Raw genomic sequence first — 13,687 nt, forward strand, 5'->3', positions numbered from 1 at the left:
TTTGTTTTTCTCTTTCTGACTTACTCCACTCTGTATGACAGACTCTAGGTCCATCCACCTTACTACAAATAACTCAATTTCATTTCTTTTTACGGCTGAGTAGTATTCCATTGTATATATGTGCCACATCTTCTTTATCCATTCATCTGTCTATGGATAGGACACTTAGGTTGCTTCCGTGTCCTGGCTATTGTAAATAGAGCTGCAATGAACATTGTGGTACATGACTCTTTTTGAATTATGGTTTTCTCAGGGTATGTGCCCAGTAGTGGGATTGCTGGGTTGTAGGGCAGTTCTAAAAAATAGTATCTTTAAAACAGGAATTTCTGACTTCTTAGGCCTCAAACTGTACGGCGACCAATGGCAACGATACATTTTAGATCAGCATATGTGTTCAGTGGAAGAGAAGGGTGAATCTAGTTTGAGGCAGAGGCTGGTGTAGAGTCATGGGAGGGTTCTAGGACCTGTAATTCTCTGTGAGCTGTATTTTTAAGAATAGTTTTCTTATTTTATTTATTATATGTCTTCCCCAACTATCAATAGAATGTAAGCTCTCAAATGGCAAAAGTTTGTATTTCTTTTCTCTGCTGCACCCTCAACTCCTGTCCTGTACCTGGTACCCAGTGAGAACTGAATATTTGTTGAATGAGATGAATGAAACAGTATACTTATTAAGGGCTCAGCATTGGACAGGCATGTTTTCCTCTGTGAGTGGGTAGTGCTAGAGATAAAGCAAACCTTACCTTCTTCTTATCATGGCCAAGAGTGAAACCTACAGCTGCTCCAGAATGGATATGCCTTTGGCAAAAGGCTGCCAAGCTTCCCAGGGCTCCTGAACCAAAACTTAGTGTCATGTTCTCACCAATGTTGACCAACCTGTTAGCTCTCTCTCCAAGTATGGATTTCAAAGCCATCTTTAATAATGATGAACATTGATTGAGCCCTTACAATTTTGCAAGTTCTGTTCTAGGGGCTTTGTATATATTAGCTTACTTAATCTTGAGAACTTCCCTAGGAGTGAGGTATTATTACTGGCCCCATTTGATAGATGAGGACACTAAAGCTCACAGAAGTTAAGGAATCACACAAGGCACATGGCTGATAAGTGTGGGAGCTGGGGTTTAAACCCGGACAGGCTGAATTCATACACTTTGCTCATAACCACCAGCCCATCCGACCTTTTGCTGGCCTTGTGAGCTACATACTTTCTACAGATGAAAGGGGAAGCCCTAAGGCACACAAAACTGGAGCTGGACTTCACCCTCCCTGGGCTAACTCAGACTGTCTAAAACCTGCCTTGACTTAGGGGAAAAGTCCTTGAGAACAGAAGTAACTGGAGGGCTATTGCAGGGATTACAATGAAATAATGGGAAGCAAATCCAAGGTGCAGAGATGTATGTATATAAAATCAGGGGCATGGAAAACATGTAATGGCTTTGAAATATTTTCTTTGAAGTCCAGTAGGTAAGAATTCAGAGACAAAATTTCTATAATATGTTACCTATCTGTCTAGAGGGTAAACATTTTTAGGCAGACTTTCTCTTTGTATTTGAAAGGGAAAAATTGTCCAAAAGATAACAGAGAATTGAGTAAGAAAGTTTTTCTTAAACTTTTTTTTTTTCTTTTACCAGCATGTAGACATTGAAGTTAGTATGAGCTCAGATCTCAATTTTCTCTTGACATCATCTGGGTTGTTACTGTGAATAACCCAGAGTGGGATATTCCTTGCCCTGGGTGCTTTGAATATTGGATATCATTTATTTACTAATTCTTCTGTTCTGCTTTTGAGGACATCTTAGGACACCATGATTATGTGAATGAATTTCTCTGTGGAAATCCCACTAGCTTTGAACATAAGAAATGGAAGAGGCAGGGCTGATTACATAAGGTAAGCAGTTCTTATCTCATCTAGGAGTTCTTTTTAGGGTCCCCATCACCCATCTTGTGCTCTCTTTATCTCTGTGCCTTATGCAACCCTGAGCTGCCCAGCATTGTTGACTCCATGCCACTGCTCATTGAAATGGTTGGTGGAGTTTTTCTTCTTATAAGGTAAGACATTGTGGTTTTCAAGGTGTTTGCTAGTTAATTGCCATTGGCTATGCTAGCAAATTGGTACATTTGTTAGATTTCGGCAAATGATGCAGCATAATAGCAATATCCAAATCTCAGTGGCTTACCATATACATTTATTTTTTGCTCATGTAACAGAAGGGTTGCAGATCTCTAGCAGGTCTGCTCCACATGGGCTCTCCCTTCCAGACCCAGACTGACCCAGCAGTCCCAATCTGGGGTATGCTCTTTGTTGTGGGTTGAATTGTATCCCCACAAAATTTATATGCTGAGGTCCTAACCCTCAGTAGGTGACCTTATTTGGAGATATTGTCTTTACAGAGGTAACTAAGTTAAAATGAGATCATTGGGGTGGCCCTAATCCAATATGGCTTATGTTCCTATAAAAAGAGAAAACTTGGAGACATGCACCTAGGGAGAATGCCATGTGAAGAGATGCAGGGAGAAGATGGATATCTACAAGTCAAGGAGAGACACTTAAACAGATCCTTCTCTCACAGCCTCAGAAGAAACTAACCTTGCTGACACCTTGATCTTGGACTTCAGCTTACAGAGCTGAGAAAATAAATTTCTGTTGTTTGAGACAGTTCGTGGTACTTTGTTCTGGAAGTCTTAGCAAACTAAGACTTGAGAGGGAGACACAGGAGCAAGATGCCTAGCCAAACCACAGGTCATATTTAAAGCATCTTCTCCAAGTTAGATATGGCATGTCCACTCACATGCTACTAGTCGAGGCAAGTCACATGACCAAAGCTGGAATGTATACTCTTTCCTGTGGGAGTGGGACATGAGGGAAGTGAATACTTGCAAAGTATAATTCAGTCTACTACAGACAGATTTAGCCATCTTCCTCATGTCAGAAGATGAGAGGAGAGACCTTGTACTCCCCGTGTCTCAGAAGTTGACTATTCAAATGTACACGTTAGCTGCAAGAAAATACTCCCTTCTTCCTTGTTTTCCTTGCTAACTTGTATGTGTTCATTTCAATTTACATTGATTTAATTCACAGGTCTGTGGGTTTAGAATGATACATCTGAATGAAACGATCTAACTTGATCACCCATTTCATGCATGTGTCCTTACTCTACCACCACTGCAGGGAGATCTCCATCCCAGGCTCAGATTTTTCAAGAAGGAAGGGCTTACTGCCCCCCAAGGCAGCCCATTCAACCACTGGCCAGACCAGAATAAAGCTCCTCCAAATACAGAACTGAACAAGTTCATGATTGGGGACCATCAGGGTTTTACATGGCTCCCAAATCATGTGAAGTCAACAAAAGTCCTCTTGGCTCTTGTTTCAGGATCATATATAAATACACTTCCAATCTAGAGTAACACACTGCTTCCTGTTGACATTTTTTCCCCATTATCTTCAGACAGGGCAGTCAATGTCCTCAGGGGTCCCTCAGGACCACCTTGCCTAGCCTCAGTGGGAATGAAGAGCTTCGATTGAATTACATGTGCACTTTCTGGGTTTCACTAAGAAAACTTCTCAGTTTGAAGACAAGGTATCTGAAGCTGATGTGTTATTTGCATAAAGGACCTTAGAGCTATGGTTTCTTAGTGTCTGATCCTTAAAAAAATACATGAGGCCCATATTTTTCCCTTTTAATGTTTTTTGACTTTGATAATATTTTGTTTGATATTAATGTTGTCACTTTTGCTTCTCCTTTGATAGAATTCTCTTTCTTCTTTCTTCAATTTTTAGTCTTGTTGTTTCATTTTTCTCAGGGTGTGTTTTTTCTAAATGGAAAATGGATATTTTTAACTCAATATGGGGCTTTTTGTCTTTTAATAGGGAAATTTTACCTGTTCACTCTATTGTGATTACTGATAAATATTCACTGTGCTGTAAATTTTTATTATCTGCATACACGTTTCATTACATGTGCATGGAAATGGGATGAAGGATAATAATGCCTAACTTTTAGATGCAATTATTCAATTAATTACCCCATTGATGTCTGGGCTTCTTCTTACTCTTTACAGCTATTGATTGAAGTTAGAGCACTCTTAGAACCAATCCAGGACAGTGTTCTCTTACACAGTGCTTTGATTTTCTCTAGTCTTTTTTTATCCTCAGTCTAATATCACCAGTCTTCCTTCGTTAATACATTCCTAGAAATTTTTGATCTACTAATGATATTCTTTATTGTTTTCTACTGCTATTATGATTTTCTTTTTATTAAAATAATCTTTTCTGCATTTTATGGGAACTGAGCAAGAGGAAGGGAAGATACATCTACTCGACTGGCCATGTCAGCCATCCAGTTCCCCAATATATTATTTCTAAACACGTTCGGTTCTGAGAGGGGAATGGTGGGGTCAGGTTTTGAGTGTGTGTGTGTTTAATGCTTCCTCTGTTGCAAAAATCCTGGGTTCTACTTATCTTTTGTCTTTTTGGTCCTGGAGGAGATAAATGGTTTTTCCTCTTTTCTTCTTACCTTCACTGGGTTCTATTTGAAAGTCAAGTCAAATCAGTCAAGAAGAGATTACAGTGAATGCTGTGCTCTCTTGCTCAGTCTGCTTAGGAGGTAGGTGTTGGGGACCTGCTGTAGCGTGATCAATTTTTATCACCGTTCTTTACAAAAAATAAAATGTGGTGATTTTCATTAATTATGTTACTATTGTAATAAGGCATAATCAAAATGGATAATCAGTCATCCACCGTGCCAGTAATAAATGGAAGTTTTTAAGTGAGCTGAAAAATCCTCAAGGTTCAGGTTCACTGTCACACATAAAGTTCCCACAATGGGCATCCTATATATATATATATATATATACATATACATATATATATTAGAAATATATTAGATATATTAGATATATCTATATATAGATATATGTATAGATATATATCTATATATCTATACATATATCTATATATATATCTATAGCTCTATATATATATATTAGAAATATATATATTAGAAAGGGTGTTCTTAGACTGCTGAGAAGTTCAAAGCATCATTGCTATTCGAGTCATTTACTCCTAGAGTGGAAAAGTGTAGATACCTAAGACTAGTTCTCAAACTAGTCTACGTTACTGGGATCATCTGGGGAGGTTAAAAAAAATATTGATATCTGGGTCTACTCCTTAGGATTTTGGCGTAGGTGGTCTGGAGTGAAGCCTGGACACTGAGAGCTTTAAAATTTCCCCAGGTTCTGCTAATGTGCAGCAAAGTTTGAGAAACCCTGCTCTAAAACACCAAACAAGTAAAAGGCAGAACACCACTGTCATGCCTCAAGACAGATGGCCAATCACAACAGGGCAAAGTCTTAGCTAGATATCCTTAGCTTGACTTTCAGACTGTTACCAGTTGGTTGAGACTCTTATTAATGCCTCTTTATGTACATTTTTCTGTTCTTCCTAAACCAGTCCTCTCATTCTGTCTATATGTCTTATGCATTCCTATGTCTGACCCAAGATTTATGCTATTCCTCTTGCCAGGAGCAGTCCTCTCATTTTGGCAATTTTTGTACTGCATTACCTGCCAATTCAGCCCCGAAGTCTCCTCTACTGTGAGCGACTACAGAGTGCAGTGGTTATGTCCATGGATCTGGAGCCTGCAACTATTTGCATTTGAATCTTAAATTTATCACTAACTTCTTGGACAGGCAACCTCCCTGTGGCTGTAAAATGGGAATAATAATGGTATGTTCTTCATATAGGTCATTGTGAAGTTTAAATGAATTAACACATGCAAATTTTTAGAACAGTGAATAGCATTTAAGCCCCCAGTCTCCAAATAAACCCCTTTTATAACATTTAAATGCATTACCGAATATCAGGTTTCTATGTTGCTTTGGAGTTGGTTCAGTTATTTCTTGCTGTTTTCCAAATCACCCCACTTGAATCCCAGAACTTTGTAGCTTAAAACAACAATAACAATTCTTTAATTCTCAAGTTTCTGCAGTTCGGGCTGGGCTCTGCTGTGTGGTTCTTCTTGTGGGTCTGCTAGGGCCAGAACATCCAGGGTGGCTTCTTTATTCCTAAATCTGGTGCATTGCTTGAGATGGCTGGAATAACTGGGAGCTAGTAGGGTCTCTCTCTCTGGCTAGCTTGGGCTTCCTCATAGCATGGTGGTTTCAGAGTAATTGGACTTATTTGACACATGATGTCTGGCTCCTCATAGAGAGTTAGCAGAAGCTATGTTTCCTCTTAAAGCCTGGACTCAGAAGTCCCATAATATCACTTCTGCTATATTGGTCAAAAGCAAGTCACAAAGCTAGCCCAGTTAGAAGGGTAGGGGAAATAGACTCCCCCTCTTGAAGAGTGGAGCAACATGCATGTAGAAAGGGAAGGAAATGATGAAACCCTCTTTGGAGATTATCTACAACAGGAACATCCTTAAATGATTTCAAGAGTGTTTATTTTATTTCTCAATTTAAAAAAATTAAACTTAATAGATCAAAATTTCTCACCCTGATGCTGTGACAATGTATTTTCTCCATCTTTTACAATTCCACATAGTGCTCTGTAAACACAATGTACTCAACAAAATAGATATTGGTAAGTTGATATTAGCACAAAAATCCAAGGTTGAGCAAGCATGGAAAGAGTAGTTGACCTTTTCACATGAGAGAGAATCCACAAAAGAGGAAAAATAGATGGAAATTTTCTTAGGGAACTATGAGTTTCTACGATGGGTGTCAATGTCTAGGGAATAATATACACCTTAAAATTTTCCTTCCTGCCTTCTCTCCTTTATTTTTTCATTTTTATTCCTTTCTAGGTGACCTTAAATGATCTTCAGTTTTAGAGGAGAAATAAGGGGATGCGATCTTGGGGCTGTGCTACCTCTGTGTGTGTTACCATGGTGATGGGAGGAGTTTGTTCCTACAGCCCCAGCCTGCAGGCACTTCTTCTAAACACTCAAGGCCTCCTTTGTTTTTCATCCATTCTGGACGCTAGCACTGGATTGCCACACAGCCTCTTCCTTGAATTATATTTCAAATGTTAATGGTTTGTGGAAGAACGTTCAAGGTTTAGACTTGCATCAAGAGACTCATAAAACAAGCATGTAAAATAGAGCTGTGGAAACAGAGCATGGTTCTTGAGGATTTTAAAGTATGGCTCTAAAGGTGCTTACATCTGGATCTTTATTTCTTAGTAGGAACAAAACTGGTGTGACTTTTGGATCAGAGTCTGCAGAGAGTTTTTGGTCTCAGGGCTACCAATGCCCTTTAGTCATACTTTTTCCTAAGCCGCCCTTTACCTTGTGTCTGATGGGCACAAAGTTGTTTTGACATTCACAGGGTTGTGAATGTTAAAAAGTGAAGAGGCACAATGAGAAGGTAGAGTCACAGCCTCGGCCTGTGGTGGAGAGCTGTCAGAATGTTGGGTTCCAATGGCTTTTGCTTCATGTCAGAAGTTTGGATTTTCTTGGTTTTCCCAAGAGATGTTTTATTTTATTTCTAACTCAGAATAATTTTCTAATGTCTAATATGTTAGAATAAGAATTTCTAATACATATATAATGAAGGCAGGTGCAAGGGGCTGGAGCAGCACGAGGGACAGGTGATCATCATTGCTGGGGGAAAATGGAAGATGCAAAGGAAGAGATCAAAAGAGGCTTCTTCCCGGGGAGCTGAATCGGAAAGGCTGAGTGAGAGTCCTTCAGTCTTGGTAACTTCCTAAGGTGTTTTGGATTTTGGCTTAGTTTACCAAGAGCCTATAATTTCAGGAGAGTTTGCCTTTGTTGATTTTCATCCTTAAGTCACAGCTGTGACTTCCTCTAAGCATCACCCTCAACCTGTGTGTATGATGGACAGGTACCAAAAAACCACCTTGCTGAACACATAATTAGGAGTTCAGGTGTTGAAAGCAGACGGACTATAGTTTTAAGCACGTCCTACTACTTTATACTTGTGCAACCTTAGGCAACTTACTTAGTTCCTCTAAACCTTGCTCTTATCATAAGCCCCTGAAGTGTAGGCATCAGTCTCTGGCTTGAGTCACTGTACCCCAGCTTTGCACCCCACAGACCCTTAGGGAAATATTGACCAGGAAGGGGGAAATGAGCCTCTTGTTTGCCTGAAGAGTGGGGAGGCCTGCGTTCCAGTCCTGGTTCTGCTACTGTCTTACGTGTGCCTTTAATCAGGTCCTTGAACCCTCATTCCCTGTCTCCTCATCTTCAAAATGAGGCAGGTAGTCTCCAAGGCCCTCCCCAGCTCCGAGGCCCTATGTGTATTTGCACGGTTTCCGTCTCTGCTCACACTGGCCGGTTCCTGCCACCACCTTCCCTTTCTTTTGATTTTTCCCTTTGAAATCAGCCCTCACTTTGGGTTTCAGTTAAATTGGAAAAGGATGCATGGATTCTTCTTCTTTTCTCTCATGATAATGAACACCTCTTGGACATTAATCTGTGAGTAAACCAGGTTTCTAGGTAGAAGAGGAAGATCAATAAACTATGTTAAAGACAAGCTAACGATCACAATTCCTTCTTACTATTCCTGAAGTGTCTCAGCTTGATTCTGCTTCAGGGACTCTGTACGTCCTGTTCCTGGAGCCTAAACTCCCTTCCCCTAGCTCTTGTCTTGCCTGGCTCTTTCTCATTTTTTAGGTCTCGGCTGGAGAGACTTCTCCTCGGAGAGGCCTTTGCCGTTACCCTCTCGGCAGTCACTCTCCAGCAGAGTACCTTAGTTATCCTTTTCTGTAATGATCGTGCTTCTGTGATGCTAATCAACATCTGCCCCCTGCTGGCAGAACTTCGCCCTGTGACAGCAGGGAACTTGTAGGTCTCATTCACCTCCTAATTCCCAGCACCTGGAACAGTGCCTTGCCCTTGGTCAGAACCCTCATCCTGCGTCCCTAACCACTACCCTACACTGCTGTTAGGAATGAGAAATGTAGGCAGCTGTTGTACGGGGGATGAACTAGATAACATTAGATTCTGATGACATAGCCATCAGTCCCATTCCCTTAAGTCCTGACCCTGAGGATCCTGGCTCCCAAGCCGGGCTTGTCAAATAGCTAACGGCTTTGAGCTGTGATTTAACTTCTCTGGACCCCATATGATGCAATTTAAAAATGGATGAGTTGTATTAGTCAAATCAATGCCTCACGAGTGTGGAGCCCTTTCTCTGCGTCAGGCACTGGCCCAGTATTTTACAGACCTCATCTCCTGCGATCCTCACACTAGCTCATTGAGGTAGAGTCTATGATTATCTCCATTTGTAGAGGAACACCTGAGACTGAGATTGAAAATCTACCTGTCTTGGTCTGCTCAGGCTGCCATGACAAAAGAACAAAACAAAACAAACCAGACTGCGAGGTTTCAACAACAGAAATTAATTTTCTTACAGTTCTGGAGGCTGAAAGTCAAAGGTCAAGGTCTTGCAGGTTTTGCTTCTCCTGAGGCCTCTCTCTTTGGCTTGCAGATGGCCACCTTCTGTGTCCTCACATGGCCTTTTCTCTGTGCGCTCCCATCTCTGATGTCTTTTCCTCTTCTTGTAAGGCCATCAGTCACGTTGGATTAGGGCTCCATTCTTACGACCTTATTTAACCTTAATTACCACTTTAAAGGCCCTATTTGCAAATACAGTCATATTGGAAGGCTAGGGCTTCAACATAAGAATTTTTGAGAGGACACAATTCAGTCAGTAACACTGCCCAAAGCCGCTCAGCTCATATGCAGTGGAGATATTATTTGAATCTCAGCTCCATCCCCATGACCCTAACCACTACTCTGTACTGCCATGATTTCCTCCCAACTGCATTCCAAGAGAGATCAAGCTTAGAAAAGCTGGAGGCCTTTCCTCCATGTCTGCCAAGTGGATACTGGGGAGGGAAGGGCAGCTGGCTGCAGACTCAGCGCCTCTTGGCACTACTCTTGGGCGTCCTCAGACTGGGTAATGAAACGAAGGCTGCCATATCCCATTACTCACAGCACGTCTGATGGGAAAGGCACCACTAACAGAAGTTACTGCGCACTACAATTAGCCAGAAACCTCTCACAACCTCTTCTAAAGTTACTGGAGGATACATTTCACTTCAGTTATCTCTTGCATAAAATGGCAGTTATCCAGAGACTTAAAAAGGCCAGGAAAATTTAAAGAGGCAGAGCTGATATTTGCAAGAGTGTCTCATCGGAGCCCATCTCCTTGGTTGACAGGAGGAGTGTGTGCAGTAACCAGGACCCAGGAAACGAGATCTTCCAGCAACGCTGGTTGGATGGCCATGTGCTGCCGGGCATCACTGAGCATGTCTGGGCTGTCATTTGCCACCTGTTCAGTAATATCCTCTGAACAGCTACTATGCACTAGGCATCCTTCTAGGGGGCAGTGATTCCTGTCCACTTTAGCAGACAAGCTCAACATCTAAATCAGTAGCCATACTACAGAGCAATACATATTCCCAGAGTACCCCTGATGGAATAGAAACCCAGATAATCATTTTCACAATATCAAGCCTCTTCCACTCCTATTTCTCCTGCTCTTCCTCCCACCACCTCCTTTTCTTTATATTTATTGTATGGCAGGTGCTTGTTAGACACGGCCTCAGTCAATCCTCATAGGATCCATACAAGGGGTCCATATTACTATCACCACCATTTGATACATTAGAATCAGCCTACTGCACAGTCTCCAATGGTGGGGCATGAGGATGACATGGTTCCTTTTTTCTTCAGTCAGTGCCTGTGTTACGTTGAATGCACCTTCGCTGCTGGGTGGAAGGCTTCTAAATGACCTCATGGGCAGTTTTGTAGCTTCCAACTCACCTTCAATTCTTTAAAACCTCAGTCCAACTCAAACTGTTGTCTGTCTTGTGCTCTAACCCACTAACACCTATAAATCCATCATCTGGTAATGAAATTCTTTGCATTTAAACCTATTTTAAATTATAGTTATCTCTATGCCATATGCCATGATGTCAGGGAGCTTACTCTTAGAATTATTTTCCAAACACGCAGAGAGTTTTCAGACTGGCTGGTTAAATAAGGGATGAGTCGTACCATGTGGGGTTTTGGCATTAGCTGTTCACTGTGAGATGTTGTAACTAGTAGCTTCTTGAATTTTGTCTGTACTGCTGTGACCGATTTCATAAAAGGACTTTGCTCTTTTCTTTGCACTTGGAATTGCTTAGAAATGTTCAAATCCTTTTCTCTGTGAGATGGATGTTTTTGCAAGGTGCTGGGCTCAGTTTACTTGGCACCATTGCTTCTCTTGCTAACTTGAGCATAAAAACAAGTCATCTGAGCAGAGGAGGAGAAAGATCAGGTCTCACAAATTCAAGTTTAAGATAATCCTCAGTAGATTGCTTAAATAGGGCCTCACACATTTCTTGGACTTCTATGTTTGTTTTGTGAATCTGATGGCCTTCTGGCTTTAATCAAAGTCCTGTCCATTATGATGAGAAAATAAATGTCATAAAAATTTAAATCTACTTAAATGCAAGATACTTAAGAGGATTATAGCCCTTCTTTGGTTGCAGAAAAATTGGCTTTTCAAAAAAGTTCTTAGGTCGACTGCATTTTTAAGAACATTAAAAACTAAATTGAATCAAAAAATTTGAAAACAAAGTCTATGTAAGCAAAATAGCAAGTATAGAGACATAAATTTTCACTTAATTCTGTAATCAACATTCTGAAATTTCACAAGGTATCACTTTTGCATACATTCATATATGTTCAAATATATTTTGAAAATTGATATTCTGAAGTTGAAGTCTATAATACACTTTAAAATCTATTTATTGAGATTATGTTTAAATATTATTTGTTTTAAGGTGTAGGGGTTATTTATGTGTCTCGAAAATGCTTATTTTGAAGTCTATCAAGAATCAGAATTGAGCTAATTTGTTGACATCAAAAACCAATTTAAATGATTGATTAAAAAGTTGAGAAAAAACAATTAAGAAAATAAAATAAATGATACTTCATATAGGAACATGCAATACTAGATAACAATAACAAGGACAAAAATCATATATGGCTCCTTTACTTGTAGAAAAAATTTGTGGAAAACAAGGTAAATTTTATAAAATTACATACACTCCCAAAATGAGACTCACCCCTGGTGATAAATAAGTGACTAAAGTAATAACCAGTTTAACTGCGATGATTTGCCAGGTTGGTCAAGGGGAGATATTACTTGGTACAGCCCCCTGTATGCACCAAAATCATAGTTACTGACTTTAGAAATTTATGGAAGGAACCATACTCATGGTTTTCAGATATAACTTTAATTTTTGGAAGTATTTGAATGGTTTTAAACATGGGCTTTAATTTGTAAACATCCTACAACTTGCCCCCCACAAAGACTCCCAGCCCAAGAGTAAGCTGTAGCTTACCAATCGGGAATGTCTGTCCTGTTGAAGGCCAGTGCTAGTTTCCATGGAGGGAAACGTCAACCCTTTTCTGACTTGTTAGAACTTGCAAGGTCCTTATGTCTTTGATGCTGAACATCTGGCCAGGGACATTTTGTGAACCAGACAATGAGAGCTTCTTGGAATGTGTGTGGGAGCTACGGAAATATGACAGCTCTTAATATAGCAGCAGAGTTGCCATTACCATTGTGTGTGTTGGGAGAGTTTGTGCGAAAAATATATTCTCTTAGCAGTTGGCATTTGACTTCTTCTTAGGGAGAAAACTGTCTTTGTTTTCTGTCTACTAAGACATTTGGGATCGCAGGTGAGAAAGAGCCTGAGGTAAATAAAACAGAGCGCAAGTGATAAAAGAGACAGTTAAAGTGCTCAGAACAAGAAAATTAAAAATTGTTGTGCTCTCAGGGGAACACAGTGAGACTCTCAGAGCGAGACTGGGCACCACAGAGGTGAGCTGGCCAGTGGAAGTGCCCAGTAGGCAGGTGACTTCTCAAGTGGACAGTGGAGAGGCCTAATTTTCACATGGACTGTTTATATTTCTGTTTACACACCTTGTATTCCTTTCAAATCTATAGTAAAGTCACCTCCCCATTTCCCTTTAGGAATTGAGGAAATGGAGGGAAAGGTTGAGTTTCACATCTTGATCCATGGGTAGGGGGCAGATATAAAATGGCAAGTTGATTCATCAACTGAGAAAGTCAAGGTTAATGCCAGAAGTTCTCACGAGACCAAAGCTCTCTCAGGAGTTTGCAGAAATTATGGAAGATGGGTTAGGATGTGCACAGGGTTTGAAATTGAGATTTTGTTGCAATCCTATATAGATATCAAGACACATAGAGGTATCATCTGACATCTTGGTTACATAGTAAAAGGAAAGCAGGCTCTAAATGGATAACAAAACTGCAGTGATCCATTTATTAAAGAGATGTCCTTTTGACATTAACTTTTTTTTTTAAATTTTTTAAGCATCTTTATTGGAGTATAACTGTTTTACAATGGTGTGTTAGTTTCTGCTTTACAACAAAGTGAATCAGTTATACATATACATATGTTCCCATATCTCTTCCCTCTTGCGTCTCCCTCCCTCCCACCCTCCCTATTCCGCACCTCTAGGTGGTCACAAAGCACCAAGCTGATCTCCCTGTGCCATGCAGCTGCTTCCCACTAGCTATCCACCCTACATTTGGTAGTGTATATAAGTCCATGCCACTCTCTCACTTCGTCACAGCTTACCCTTCCCGCTACCCATATCCTCAAGTCCATGCTCTAGTAGGTCTGTGTTTTATTCGC

This window comes from Physeter macrocephalus, chromosome 2 (assembly GCF_002837175.3).
Source record: "Physeter macrocephalus isolate SW-GA chromosome 2, ASM283717v5, whole genome shotgun sequence".
NCBI classification, from domain to species: domain Eukaryota; kingdom Metazoa; phylum Chordata; class Mammalia; order Artiodactyla; family Physeteridae; genus Physeter; species Physeter macrocephalus.